This window comes from Globicephala melas, chromosome 14 (genome assembly GCF_963455315.2).
Source record: "Globicephala melas chromosome 14, mGloMel1.2, whole genome shotgun sequence".
Lineage (NCBI taxonomy): Eukaryota > Metazoa > Chordata > Mammalia > Artiodactyla > Delphinidae > Globicephala > Globicephala melas.
In genome coordinates, this window is record NC_083327.1 from 61,136,676 (window position 1) to 61,151,253 (window position 14,578).

Genomic DNA, 14,578 nt, shown 5'->3' on the forward strand with positions numbered 1-14,578 from the left:
TAAACGCTGTTAAACCAGAACCGGGAATAGGAAAGGCAAAGATTGCATTCACTCTTTCACGACACCACGCTCAGCGTTCCGGAGAAAAGGAGCCCAGGAATGGGAGATGAAAAGTTAAGTACGAAGAGGTAACTCTCGGAAACCCCATCCCTCCACTCTGCCGCGCTCGGCGGGTCAGACTGCAGTGGTGCAGGGAAGCCCCCGCCCGGCCTCCCCGGCCCGCCGCCCCCGCGCCTTAGGACCCGAGCAGCCCTCCACGCCACTGTCCCTGAAGAGGGCCAGGGCAGGCCGAGCGCCCGAGCCCGGGCTCCCGCCACCAGCAGGCCTGCAGGGTACTCACGAAGAGGGCGCAGACCTGCCCAGGGTCCCTCCGGAGCCGACGCCGGGACCGTGCGGGGTGGGCTGAGACCTAGACGGCCGCACCGCCTCCCCAGCCGCCAGACACTCCGGTACTGACCGCCCGCTGGGTGCCGCAGTGTGGGCAGCGCGCCGCCAGTTGACGTCAGCGCCTGCCTACGCCGCCGTTCCCATGACAACCGATGCGGCGTCGACTCACCGCCGGGACCTCTGCCGGACCTCGTCGCCCCTCCGCGGCCCCGCCCCCTCCCGCGGCCCCGCCCCCGCGCTACCTAAGCCTGGGCCCAGAGGCGCTGCGTCGCGGCGTCTACGGAACGGAGGCCGGGCGCGCACGCGCGCGCGCGCCCGCCCGCGGGCCCTCAGGCTGCGGCCGGGCACGCGCTCAGGGGCCGAGCGCTGGACTCCTCGCGCCCGCGCTGGAAGCTCCAGGCCGCCGCCCTCCAACGAGAAAGAATACGTTCCCTCTGGAGCGCGAAGGGACCATGGAAATGTTCAGGTGCTTCTCGGAGCCTGCTTGTGTCCCCACTGTCGCCCCGAAGAAGCGCTCTGCTCCTCAGAACTATAGCCAGCGCTGGGAAAAACGGGAGGTGGCAAAGCGTGATGGAGGCTGTGATGGAACCCGCCAAGGCTAGGAAATATGAATGAGGCAAAGAAACACTCTCGTCACCCCCCAGGCGATCGCGCCCACGAAATGAAACCTCCTTTTAAGCGTGGAGAATGCAGAGTTGTACTACAGACCAAATCTTAAGGAAAAAATTGTCCACGCTTCATCTGGTGCTGAGTTATCTCACTATGTGTTTAAAGCAGAACAGCAACCCCCCAAAAGTCATCTTTTGCTACACCCAGTGCCCCCTCCCATCTTCTAATTTTTGCCACAGCGCCATCTTTAGCTCTGAGTCACCAGGGATGGAAAAATACTAGTCAAGTCACTCCCGGACTCTTGAATTTTCTGCAGTTGTAGTCACACACTAAAACCTGTTGCTTCGTTTGTACGGTAAGAGCATTATGCATATTTCTTTGGAGGCCTGCTTTTCCATTGCTATTAGCATCACCACACCCTACAAAGCATATCTCATTTGTTTCTCTAAATCCTGTGAGAAATTTCTCAAGTCAGTGAGAAATATTACCAATCCAATGGATGTTCATCTTTCCACTTAAAATCTAATTCTCTTTCTGGATCTCTGTCTTGGTTTTATCCTCCCAGTGTTCTAGTTAAATGCCTGTAGACCAACCTAAATGCCTCTTAACATCAAATCAGGTCCATTCTACCTTTTTAACACCCCCCCCCCCAGGGTATAGTCTGTCCATCTTAACTCTACTGCCTCCTGCCAAGTTTCATCACTTCTCACAGGGATTATTGTGAGCTGGCCTCTTTACCAGTCTCTTGACTCCAGTTTTGATCACTGAATTCCATTCTGCACACTGCTACCAGAATGACCTCACTAAAAATGTAAATCTGATAATACCACTCTCCTGAAAATTATTCAAAGATGATCTGTAGGAGAAAGTCGAGTTACTTTGCCTAGGATACAAGACACTGCATCTCCCTGACTAGTTTCATCTCTCATTGCATTGTTTCAATTTTATGCTTTAGCAATATTGAATTACGTTTACCATGCAAAACAATCCATACCCTTTCATGCCCCAGTTCTTGCATATTGTCCCCTCTCCCTGAAGTATCCTTCCTTGTAAACTCCTACTTCTCCATGTCTCAGCCCAAATGTTGTCCATCCTTTGAATCTTAACCAGGTTGACTGATTTCACCAAACATTCCTGCTATATATCTTGTTATGCATTGGATACTGATTCTGTAAGTTATATTTTAATTGTTTGCATTATACCTTAACTTTCCAAGTCCCAGTATCTACCACAGAACATATCAAGTAGTTGGTACTTCATAAACATTTGTTGAATGAATAATAGATGTCATATATTGGCTTTGCATTGTAGGTGTTTTATGTACTTTTTATCTGTCCTCACAACTGTGACGTAAGGACCCACTTTACAAAGAGAGGTTATAACTCTAGCTGCTCGTTATTAGGCATTTTAATAATACATTCCCCAGTCTATCAGACTGGATGAGATGTACATCTGCTATCATCTCTTGCCTGGACCTCACAATAGCTTACAGAGGTAAGCTGTATACACATATACAGCGTGTATATGTGTGTGTGTGTGTGTGTGTGTGTATGTGTGTGTGTGTGGTCAGGGAATGTTTCATAGCAGAAGTGACATTTAAGTAAAGACCTAAACAATGTGTAGAGTTGTCCAGGTTGGGAAGGGTTTCTGGGTAGAAAAAAATGGAGTATAATCCTCACTAAAAGAAAGCTTGGCATAATCAAAGAACCAGCATGGCTTACTGAAATGTTGAGAATGAGACTGGGGGCTTTTGGAGGAAGTAAGACAAGAGAGATAAGCAAGTTATGAAGAAACCCAGACAATATGTTGTGAGGTCAATGGGGTACCATTGAAGAGTTTTAACCATGGAGTAAATGGTCAACTTTTCATTTCAGAAAGATAACTCTGACTGTAGTGTAGAAACATGGATGGGAAGAAAGCAAATATAGATCCAGGAATATCAGTTAGGACGCTGTTGTTTTAGACCAGACCATGTAAGAGATGATGGTGGTATGGGCAAGGCTAGGAGCGGTCAGAACGGACAGAAGTGTATCAGTTCAAGAGATTTGGGGAGGTAGAAAATGTTAGGACTTGGTGATTGATTGGATGGAGGAATGAGTGATAGGAATGAATAGAAAATGATAAACAGCTTCTTCCCTTGCCAGGTGAAGAGGTGGCAAGCATGTCAGGGCTACAATGGTTACATGAAATGGGAGTGAGGAAATAAGTATATATATTGAGGCTAATGGGAGCCAAGTGTCTCTGACAGAGAAGGGAGTTACAAATAGGAAAAAAAGGAATTCCAGAATGACTTTTGTGGTAGTAGTGGATTGGAATTGGTTAAGTCAGTGTGAACTCACAGTTTTCAATATATACATAAACACATACAGAAATAAGTATATTGAAATAAATAAGTTTTCAATATATACATACTTGTGTGTCTGTGTGTCTCCCGTCTGTCTGTCTATCTATCTATCTATATTTTTCTATATCTCCCCTTGCTCTGTGTTCAAAAGGTCTAGGAGCATGATATCCTAGAAGCAGTGAGCACATAGAACCTAGATCTTGGTTTCTAAACACCATTCTCCACTAAAAGGGACTAGAGATGCTGGAGAAATGGCTGATTCAGAGCAGGAGTATGGCAAGTATAACATGACCCTGGAAAACCTTTTGGCACCAGAAGTTAAAGAAGCTCTCACAGAATGATGGAACATATCAAGGGGACAAAGAAGTCAGCTTGAAGGGGCCCCCATTAGCCACATCTGGGTCAATCTGAGCATCACTATAATAATGTTAATAAATTATGATCCGCTGAAGAAAATAAGAATACTTGAGTCCATGCTGACATAAATACATGAATTTTAAAAAATGGGGATAAAGAAAAGCTATTCCTTACATTAGACTGCCAACTAATAAATGTAGAGAGAATGATATAGGTAGAAACATCACCATTTGGCAACCATTATAGTAAAAACTGATTCAGGCAAGAATCATCAATGTATGCTAAAACTAGAGGGTGAGAGTTTTAAGAGATTATACACACACATATATATGTATATGTATATGGTAAGAAACCTTAGAACACACTTTTTTGATATTCCTGCCAAAAAATTCATAGCCTGAATCTAATCATGAAGAAAGATAAGACAACCCCGAACTGAGGGACATTCTACAAAATCATAGACCTGTACTCTTCAAAAGTGTCAAGATCATGAAAGACAAAGGAACGTCTAAAGAACATTTTCAGTTTGTAACAGACTAAAGAGACATGACAATTAAATGGACCATATGATTCTGAATTGGATCTTTTTGCTATAAAGGATATTACTGGGACAGTTGACAAAGTGTGTATGGGGGTCTGTGGACTAGATGGTAGTATTTTAACAATATCAGTTTCCTGATTTTGATGGCTGTATTCTGGTAATGTAGGAGATACCTTCATTTCTAGAAAATACACACTGAAGAGTTTAAAGGTCATGAAGCTTCATGTTTACAGTTTACTTAAATGGTTCAGAAAAAAAGCATATATAAAAATATAAGTCAATAAAAATATAAATAATATACATACAGAGAGAGAACAATGAAGCAAATGTAATATATCAACAATCGGAGAATTTGGGCAAAGTTGTTCTTTATACTATTCTTGCAATTTTATTTTTTCTGTAAGTTTAACAGTATTTTAAAATTATAGAAAATGGTTTTAATGTACTGAGGTTTCTGGCTTAGGTACCTGGATGGAGAATGGCTAATTAATTAACAATGAAAGGCAGGAAGAGCAGGTACGGAGGAAAAGATGTTTGTTTTCAGTAGGATAATATATCCAGTAGGCATCTGAGTATGTAATTAACATATTCATGAACCCCATTCACACTGGAGAAAGCTAATATGCTGCTTTCACTTCCATTAACCAAGACTGCAAGACTGAGGACACTACTCGTACTAGGAGAGGCAAACAATTGAGTAGTAGTGGTGGTAATTATCATAAAATTGGCTAATCATTCATGAAAATAGATTTAGGGTATTCAAAACATTAAATAAATATAAATAGTGAATTTATTGAATAAAACAAAAATATGGTTGATATACAAAATATTTATCCCCAGTACAGGATTGCATTAAACCAGTTAGAACAGATTGTGGCCTTACTGCTTGTATTAGCTTGCTAGGGCTGCCGTGCAAAGTACCACAGACGGGGTGGCTTAAACAACAGGAATTTATTTTCTCACGGTTCTGGAGGTTAGAAGTCCAAGATTAAGGTGTTAGCAAGGTGTTGGTTTCTTCTGAGGCCTCTCTCCTTGGTGTGTAGATGGCTGCCTTCTCCCTGAGGCTTCACATAGTCTTCCCTCTGTACCTGTGTGTGTCCTAATCTCCTCTTCTTAGGACGTCAGTCATACTGGATTAGGGCCCACCCTAATGACCTAATTTTAACTTACTTATTTCTTTAAAGACTTTATCTCCCAAAATAGTCACATTCTGAGGTTCTAGGGGTTGGGATTTTAACATACGAACTTTGGAGGGTTAACTTAGCCCATAACACTCCTGGAGAAGGATTCTGGAAGCTTAACAGAATGCAGTGATGGGACCTTGTTTGGATTCTCATTCAAAACTAACTTTATAAAGACATGTCTTAGGCAATCCCAGATTTTTCAGTATGGGCTAAGTATTATACAATATTAAGGAATTTTTGTTTTAGATGAAAAAATGGTATTGTGATAATATAAGAATGTGATCATTTTAAGTCTATACAGTAAAATGACAAGATGTTTGAGATTTGCTTTAAAATATTCCAGAAAAACAAACAAACAAACAAACAGGTGGGGGAAAGATGACACATATCTATCTAAATTTTGATAGCTGTTGAAGCTGGCTGATAAGTACCTGGTATTTTATTATACTTTTTCTTTGTGTGTTTGGAAATCTTCATAGTAAACAGGAAAAACAAAAGTAAGAAAACTCATGTTACAGAGAGTTTAAAAGACATAGAATCAAGGAGAAAGGAAAAAATAAGCAGTACCATTCCCAAAGAGACTCTCAGTTAACTTTTTTGGATTTTTTTTTTTTTGCAGTCTGTTTTCCATGCATATTCTAATTTTGGTCATATCTTATGTAAGCTGTTTGTTTCTGCTTTCTTGAATTAACATTATGTTATACCTTTCCATGCAATTATACATGCCAAATAAATATCATTTAAATTCTAACTTTGTTAATAATGTTCATATGTGCTTACAGTAAAAATTCGAACAATCATCCAGATGTTTATAATGTGGAAAGTGAAAGTCTGCCATATGTAAATCACTGGCAATAGTCTTTTATACATTCTTCCAGACTTTCTTTCACATATATACTAAATATGCTAAACTATAAAGACGACTTCATACTATAGATTTTGTCCTGCCACATCGTTTTTGTGTTTATCATGTATTATTATTCCAGAGGGCTTTTTATGTCAGTAATATACATCTATTTCATTCATTTTAATGATTCATACTATGTTATTTTGACTCCAAAGTTTCTTTGTCAATTATAATAAAAGTGCCAAATATGGTGGGTTTTTAAAATTAAGAGAACTTTTATTTAAGTCTTTCATATTATTATTAGGTTTATTCCTCAGTATTTTATATAATTTTAGTGCTATTTTTAATGCAGTCAATTCTCTTAGTATATTTTCTGACTGGTGATTGCACATTTTCCTGCTTTTCCTCCTCCTAAGTTACCTTTGCTAGTTTTTGCTTATCTTCTTTACCTCTTGATATTGGAACATCCCGGAGCTAACGTCTTGGACCTCTTCTCTATACTTACTCCTTTGGTGATTTCTTCTAGTTTGTAAAACCCCATGGTCATACAGACTACTCCGAAAGATATCTCCCCAGCCCATGCTTCTCTCCTGAACTTCAGACTCATTTATCCAAATTCATGCTAGATATCGCTATTTAGATGTCTAGTAGTATCTGAAACTTATCTTTTCTGACACTGAACTCCTAATCTTCCGCCTCCTCAGACAAACCCCACTTGAAGCTTTCTCCATCTCACATAATGGCAACTCCATTTTTTTCCAGTTACTCAAGCCAAACACCAAGTACCTTGGAGTAATCTTTGACCTTTCTCCTTTTCTTATAACCCATATGCAACCTACCAGGTTAGTATAGATTTAAATCCGAATCCCATGTAAGAAAGGCCACATTTATAATTCAAAGGGGAGGGTTTTTTTTTCTCTACCCAAATTTTAACCTAGACGTTCAAGCCTCCTTGTCTCCCTTTGCTAGTGTAGTCTTTTGAGGATTCCAGTTTTATGCAAAGATCTCAGTTCCTATGCTGAGCAAGGCCTCATCTCCTGTGTCTTGGGAGGCCATTACATTCTCGGACTACATTCAGGGTATCAGCAAATGCCTCGAGATTAGACACATCTTCAGTGCCTGCTTACCACAGTTGTTTCAGTTCTCTCTTCTCTTTGGCCCTTGAGAATTTCATTTGCTTTTCAATGAGTTCAATGATGCAATTTAGTCAGCATTTCTACCTGATTTTCAGAAGTTTTTTTTTTTTTTTTTCCACAGAATATCTCTTTGACATATTGGGTAAAAAGGAATTCCTTCTCTCTCAACTCTTAATACATGTTGCAGGGAATTTTATGAGTGAATAGTAATTATATTGTAATAGTGATTGTCATTCAAGCTTAGCTGATGACTTGCTGAAGGAGTTGAGCCTCCTTTATAAACTTTCTGTAGGGTGGCATGCTAAGAAAACTTGATGAACCTGTAGATATGGGTTAGGTCAGAATTCACTGAGCTTCCCACAGTGTATAAAGCTATTTATAGATTTGTTGTCTACATATGAATACCATTTTATTAGGAGAATGTTTCGATTTCGGTCTCAGGGGGCCCCATGAAAAACAAACTGCTGCAGAGACTAAGGAAAGAAAAAGAAAAAAAAAAAATTCAGCATAAACTGAATCCAGGTCTCTACAGCTGTGAGCACTAGATGGCAACAAATCGATATGTATCATTATTTGTGCCTAAAAGATCCCAGTTTAAAGAAATGTAAGGCCTTAGGCACCCATTTCTTATCCAAACCACTTAATTTACTAATGTTTAATCTACTACTAGTTTGAATTTGTAAGAGTTGGTGAGATGCATTTAACACTAGGGCTGAAAATATAGTCTCTAGATTAATAAATACAGTAGAGAATGGTGCTTATACTACCAGAGTCTTTTTATCAACACTTACAAGAGTCCAGAGCTCTTTCCTGTCATTAAAGATCACTCTCTAAGCTTATCTTTCGTCTGTGACCAGAGACCCTCTGGTTGGACAAAAGGCACCTTTTGGACACTCATTCCTCTTCCTGAGTTTTAAGACCTCTTGTGATTGCTAATGCTTAAAATTTCATCTTATTGTTCAAATGGTATCTATTTAGTAGATTGAAAACTAGCTTCATTTCTCTTATGAAGTGTGAAAAGAGGGGCTTCCCAAGCCCTGCTATGACTAATTACCAGGCCTCCTCTGAGGGACTCAGGTCAGATATCTCTACCGCAAGTGAGAAGGGAATTTCCTTGTTTGCAGATGTAAGATTATCTTGGTATACTTAGTATGTAAAATTTTTAAATACATAATTTAGCTTCATGATCCTATTCTTCTCTCCTTATCTAAGATAATTTATAACTTTATGTGTAGGGGAGCAAAATTTGCCATCCCAAAATGTCTTTTTGGCTTGGGGATTATTTCAAGCTGAAAATAATCAAGGCCCTAAAGACTCAGGAAGAACCTTTAACTTTCCCCCAACAGCCTAAAAAAATTTAGATGGAGGGCCTGTCCCAGCGTTCACCAGACACGTCTGCCAAGAGTGTGGACTAGGCGTGGTGAGGGCGACTCAGGCTGGGCTTAGAGATCAGAGTTCACTCTGGGTCCCACGTTTGCCAAACATTTGCTTTTCCATCTCCATGTCAATTGCCTTCCTCCCCTTTGAGGTCCCAAGACACTATCCCCAACATCCTGTTTTGTCTTAAGCGGAAGATTGTATTTAAAGTGAGGGCTTTAGCCATTTTGGTAAGTTACTCGGTTCTCCTGGGTCTCTCCCGTGTATACATGTTATTAAACTTTTGTTTGATTTCATCCTGGCAATCTATGTGAATTTAATTCTTGGACCAGCCAGCAGAACCTAGAAGGGTAGAGGAAAATTTCTTCCTCCCCAACATATGTCTTTTAAAATGCTTAGAACAAATTATTATTAATGTGTTAATAGTACATAAAGACTTGTAAGGGAAAATGACAAATCCCTTGTTCACCACTTCCTTCCCAAAGTGCTGCCCTTGAGAGTAAACTGCTTTAAACATTTTCTGTATTTTTTTTCTTCCAGTGATTACCTCTCTCTTATCACCATTTCTTATTTTGTGAGTTTTAAATATTACCTTAATCTACTGCTAAGAGACAATTTAACTCATTTGCTTCACCTTCTACCTTCCTTAACCATCTCTTCCCAATAAGTCATATAAGGAGACAGTAGAGTATAATAGATAAGAACACACACTCTGGAATCCCACTTCTGCCATTTACCAGCTGTGTGACCTTAGGCAAATTACTCAATCTCTCTGCACCTTTTTCCTCTTCTGTAAAATGGGGAAAATAATAGTCCATTCCTCAGAATAACTATTTATTATGAGAGTAAATGGATCAATACATCTAAAGCAGTAAGCAAGTGTTACTGTTATTTAATTCCTTTTTTGGTTATCTTTGTACGTTTAAATAATATACATATTCCTTTTTGGTCAGGCCGCAGCTTTTGGGATCTTAGTTCCCTGACCAGGGATCGAATCCAGGTGAAAGCACGGAGTCCTAACCACTGGACCGCCAGGGAATTCCCCATATCCCTTTATTTTTGATCAACTATGTATTGTATCTCTTGTTACCACATCTTTTAAGATGAAGATACTGGCAGCCTTACACTTCCTTTTCACCGCCTCCCCCCTTCCACACCTCAATCTCACCTCCCATATTTTCCATCTTTTAACTGGATGTTCTGTTTTCTGGGACATTTACTCAGTTTTATTTTCTAACCATCTATTGAAAATTTTAGGGCTTCCCTGGTGGCGCAGTGGTTGAGAGTCCGCCTGCCGATGCAGGGGACACGGGTTCGTGCCCCGGTCTGGGAAGATCCCACATGCCGCGGAGCGGCTGGGCCCGTGAGCCATGGCCGCTGAGCCTGCGCGTCCGGAGCCTGTGCTCCGCAACGGGAGAGGCCACAACAGTGAGAGGCCCACGTACCGCAGAAAAAAAAAACAAAAATAAAAACAAAAAAAACAACCTTACTGACTATTGTGTTAGTTAGGGTCTGGGCAGGGGACAAAAATTACCACACCAGTAATTTGAATTGAGAAACTAATTGTGAACTAAGTAAATTGTGAACTCAGTAAAAGATGTATTCACCACTAAAATGGGTAAAAGAGAACTCTAAGGTATACAGAGGTAGTACCTGCAAAGAGCTACTACTACTCCCATAGTTGAGGGAATAGTGAATAAGGAAGGAACTTGGAACCTCCAGAGGATGAGGTCCAGAGGCGGAGTTTCAACTTCTGAGGAGGGGGCGTGGTTGCCACAGGGGCACACAGCAGGACCCCTGCAGGACCTTAAGAGAAAAAGAACATCAGAACAGAAAGCACCTTCCCCTCCGTCCTTACAGTGCACTCACAGAGCCCTCTATCGGCAGAGCCTACATCTAGCAGCGAGCCAAGCCCAAACGTTGACAGCAGAGTCCACTTTGAGTATCACAAGCAGGGAAAAGAAGGATGAGTTTGGAGTGAGAGGCGATAAATTAGTAACTGGCATAATTATCTCTGAATATACTCGATAAACAGACTGCCTTCCTTTTTTTCGTTCTCTCCTGTTCCTTGAATTATTTCAGCTTTCTTCGTGGACTTTTTTCCCCTGTTTATTTCTGGCCTCTCTTTAATTCCAGAACCTTTAAAAACGGCTACAGTATATTCATTCTTCGTTATCTGTTAAAATAAGGCAATGAGTGCTCTATGGTTGTGGGCTGGGCTTACCAACTGATCAACCTTGCTTTAGGGTGTTTGGCTGGGGAACGGCCACATCAGCTGCCCTGCTTCTCTCGACAGTGCAATTTCTATAGAGAAGAATGCCTGGCTGCTGGGCATTCCCCCTGTTGGAATGAAGGAGTGGTGGGAGGGACAATTATAATTTATACTCACTTTATATTAATTCCCCCGTTTTAACTCCACATTCCACTCCTTGCTTCCAATTGCTGTTTTCTAGTCTTCTCTGTATTTCTGCAAGGCCAATTTTCTCAGCTTCCTTAGAAACCACTTGCACTGATTTCTTGTGGCTGCCATGATAAATTAACACCAACTTGGTTGTTTAAAACAACAGAACTTTATTTAAAGTCCAAAATCAAGGTGTCAGCAGGGCCCCACTCCCTCAGAGACTCTGCGGAGAATATGTTCCTGGCCTTATGCAGTTTCTGGTGGCTGTTGGCATTCCTTGGCTTGTAGCCACATCACTGCAGTCTCTGCTCCTGTCTTCACATGGCCTTCTTCTCTCTGTTTGTGTAATCTCCCTTTGCTGCATGCTTATAAGGATGCTTGTCCTTGGATTTAGGGCCCACCAAGAACATCCAGGATGATCTCCTCATCACAAGATCATTAACTTAATTACATCTCAAAGACCCCTTTTCCAAATAAGGTAACATTCACAAGTTCTGGAGATTAAGACATAGACATATCTTTTGAGGGACCACCGTTCAACTCACTATACCACTCTTCTACCTGGTACTCTCTTTAAGAAATTTGATGACATTTCTTGTCTGCTGATGACCTACTCTCTGTCTTCTTTATTGATATTGAGTACATATTCATATATAGTACATATCAATATACGTGTTTGTGTGGTATGGGTGTTTTCTTTGTTACCACGTCTTGGATTATTAGGAAGAAGAGGTGATAAATGTGTGTGGTCAGTTCATAATGTTGACTTTGGCATATATAATTTATTTCAGAAAAATTTTTATTAGGTAGTCTCTGTATAAAATCAAATTAAGCTAAAGTCTGGGACACACTGAACAAATAAGCCTGTTTATGTAAAAAAGTTCAATCAATAGTTTGTTTCTCTCTCTCTGTCTCAATCTTTTTCAGCCTCTTCCATCATGACTCCCCAAATATTCAAATCCTTCATGTTTCCAATAAGCATTCAGCAGTTTATCCAACACCTCCCATTTAAGATAGGAACCAAATAATAAAAAGGAAATGTTATTACCTTATGCAAAGCTAATCATTATTAGCTAGATATTTTTCTAGCTGTTTTTTTTTTTTGGAGCGGGGGCACGCTGTGCAACATACGGGATCCTAATTCCCCGACCAGGGATCAAACCCATGCCCACCTGCAGTGCAAGCACAGAGTCTTAACCACTGGACCACCAGGGAAGTCCTTAGCTGTTATTTTTTTAAAAATATTTTCAGTTCTTTCTCATGATTATGACTTTAGTTTTCTTTCTGACTACTGATAGCAATAGGTGGCATGCATGCTGCCCGCATCCACTTTGCTGTTGGCCAGGATCACTAATAGTCATATCATTTGTTCTCAATAAGCCTGGACACAGATTCAGAATTGGTTTCAATGCAGTATTCCTGCAGTCATTACTTATTTATTGGAGCTGGCATGTAAGTTGAAAATTGTTTGCCATCTCTGCTCTAAGCTCTCTACAGATCTCATGACTTTTATAACTTATCACTGTAGATCACTCCCAGTGTTATAATTTTGATATATCTTCTGCTCTCACCAATCAGCTAGAGAAGGCAGTGCAATGTAGTCAGAGGAGCACTGGATTGGGAGTCAGAAGGCTTGGGTTCTAGTTCTGCTTCTATATTAATTACTTGTGTTGTATCGGATAAATTATCCTTCTAGATCTCAGTTTTCTCACTTGAGCGATAAAGCAATTGGACTATGATAATTTCTAAGGTACTTTCCAGCCCTGAAATCTTTTGGGGGTTTTTTTGGGTTTTTTTGGTTTTTTTGCTGTACGCGGTCCTCTCACTGTTGTGGCCTCTCCCGTTGCGGAGCACAGGCTCTGGACGCGCAGGCTCAGCGGCCATGGCTCATGGGCCTAGCCGCTCCACGGCATGTGGGATCTTCCCGGACCGGGGCACGAACCCGTGTCCCCTGCATTGGCAGGTGGACTCTCAACCACTGCGCCACCAGGGAAGGCCCCCTGAAATCTTTTAATGTCAAGCACCCCACTAGATATTTGCACTTAAATGTTCTATCATTACTGGAAACTCAACCTGTCAAAAAACCCAATGCCCTAAAAGCATGTTTGCTTCTTAGATTCTGTATTTCTAGTAATTTGCATTCTAAACTTAAATCTTTTAGTTACTCTTTGTTCCTTTTTAGAATTATCTTTAATATTTTATCTATCACCAAGTCCTGTAAATTCTCCCTTGGAAAGGCTTTTGCAGCTATCTCTCTTATTTTGCATATGAGATCACTGTTTTGATCCAAGAATTTATGTTCCCAATAAACTTGACCTCTTTGACCTTCAATTCACCTTACGACCTCATAAATTCAATATCCTTATTTATGTTCACAGTGTGACTTTCCTACTCAGAATCTTTGGTGACTTTTCCCTTGCTGATATAAAATCAGAGCTTTTAGTCTACAATTCAAAGCCTTCCATAGTCTGCCTATGATTTAATCTTGTTAACCTCAAACACAATATTGCTTCCCCTGAATGATCTGTTCTATTCACTGTCAATCTTGTCATCTACTAACTTTCTCAGTGCAAATATTCAAATTAAAGAATTTGACTGGTCCAGCCCAGCCTCTAGGTCTGTTTTCCACCCCCGGTTTAATTAGTGGTAACTGGGGACAGCAAACACTATTAGAGAAGAGGGACCTTTCTCTTGGAAGAGAGTATGGTAGGAGGGTAAAATCAGTATCTTAACAAATTCTTACAATTAAAGATTATGTAAGGCCCAAACCTGAAACTGTAGGAAATCCAAAGTGTAAATAAAACTTTAAAATCATATATAGATCATCAATCATCTGAAATATTTTCTCCTTTCTCTCAGGCTTCTATCACTGAGCACAGTCTTTTAGATGACTTGGGGTCATGCTAGAAGCTACATGCTCATGCTCTAGAGTTAAGCAAACATAAGTTTGAAAAACATTTAATATATTTAGTATCTATCCTTGGGAATAGACTTAATCTAAGTGTATTAAAGTTTACTCATCTATAAAATGAGATAACCATAATTGCTAACTTTTTAAGGTGCTATTCTAAATGCCTTTCATATAGTGACCAGTTAATCCTCACGGTCCCGTGAAGTAGGTCCTAGTTTACAAATAAGGAAACTAAGGAGCAGGGAAGCTGAGCAATTTTCTATGGTGGCAAATACTGGATGGAGAATGTTTGAACTTAGGAACTCAGATTCCAGGACCTGGAGTCTTAGTTATTGCACTGTGTCAGTGCCCAACAAATAGAGTTTTATAAATGTTAAATGTTATTATATTAATTGTTGTCCATTTTACCTACTAAATATCTATTCCATTCTCTCTATATCTACTCATTATGTCTTACCTGGATGGTAAGAAGCTCCTGGGAGCA

The 14,578-nt window shown here is 40.4% G+C and overlaps 1 protein-coding gene across 28 annotated transcripts in view; it reads right to left on the minus strand.

Moving 5' to 3' along the window:
- The window catches only part of AHI1 (Abelson helper integration site 1), a 287,061-nt gene extending 286,501 nt beyond the window's left edge, over positions 1-560 (minus strand). For 14 of the 28 annotated variants that reach the window (XR_009558648.2, XR_009558651.2, XR_009558652.2 and 11 more), the window contains exon 1: positions 341-559. The gene's annotated coding sequence lies outside the window, so the exon portion shown is untranslated. Of the gene's footprint in view, positions 1-340 lie in introns of all 28 variants that reach the window. The other 14 variants (XR_009558661.2, XR_009558660.2, XR_009558657.2 and 11 more) reach the window with 3 other exon arrangements.
- Between the last annotated feature and the right edge of the window lie 14,018 nt (positions 561-14,578).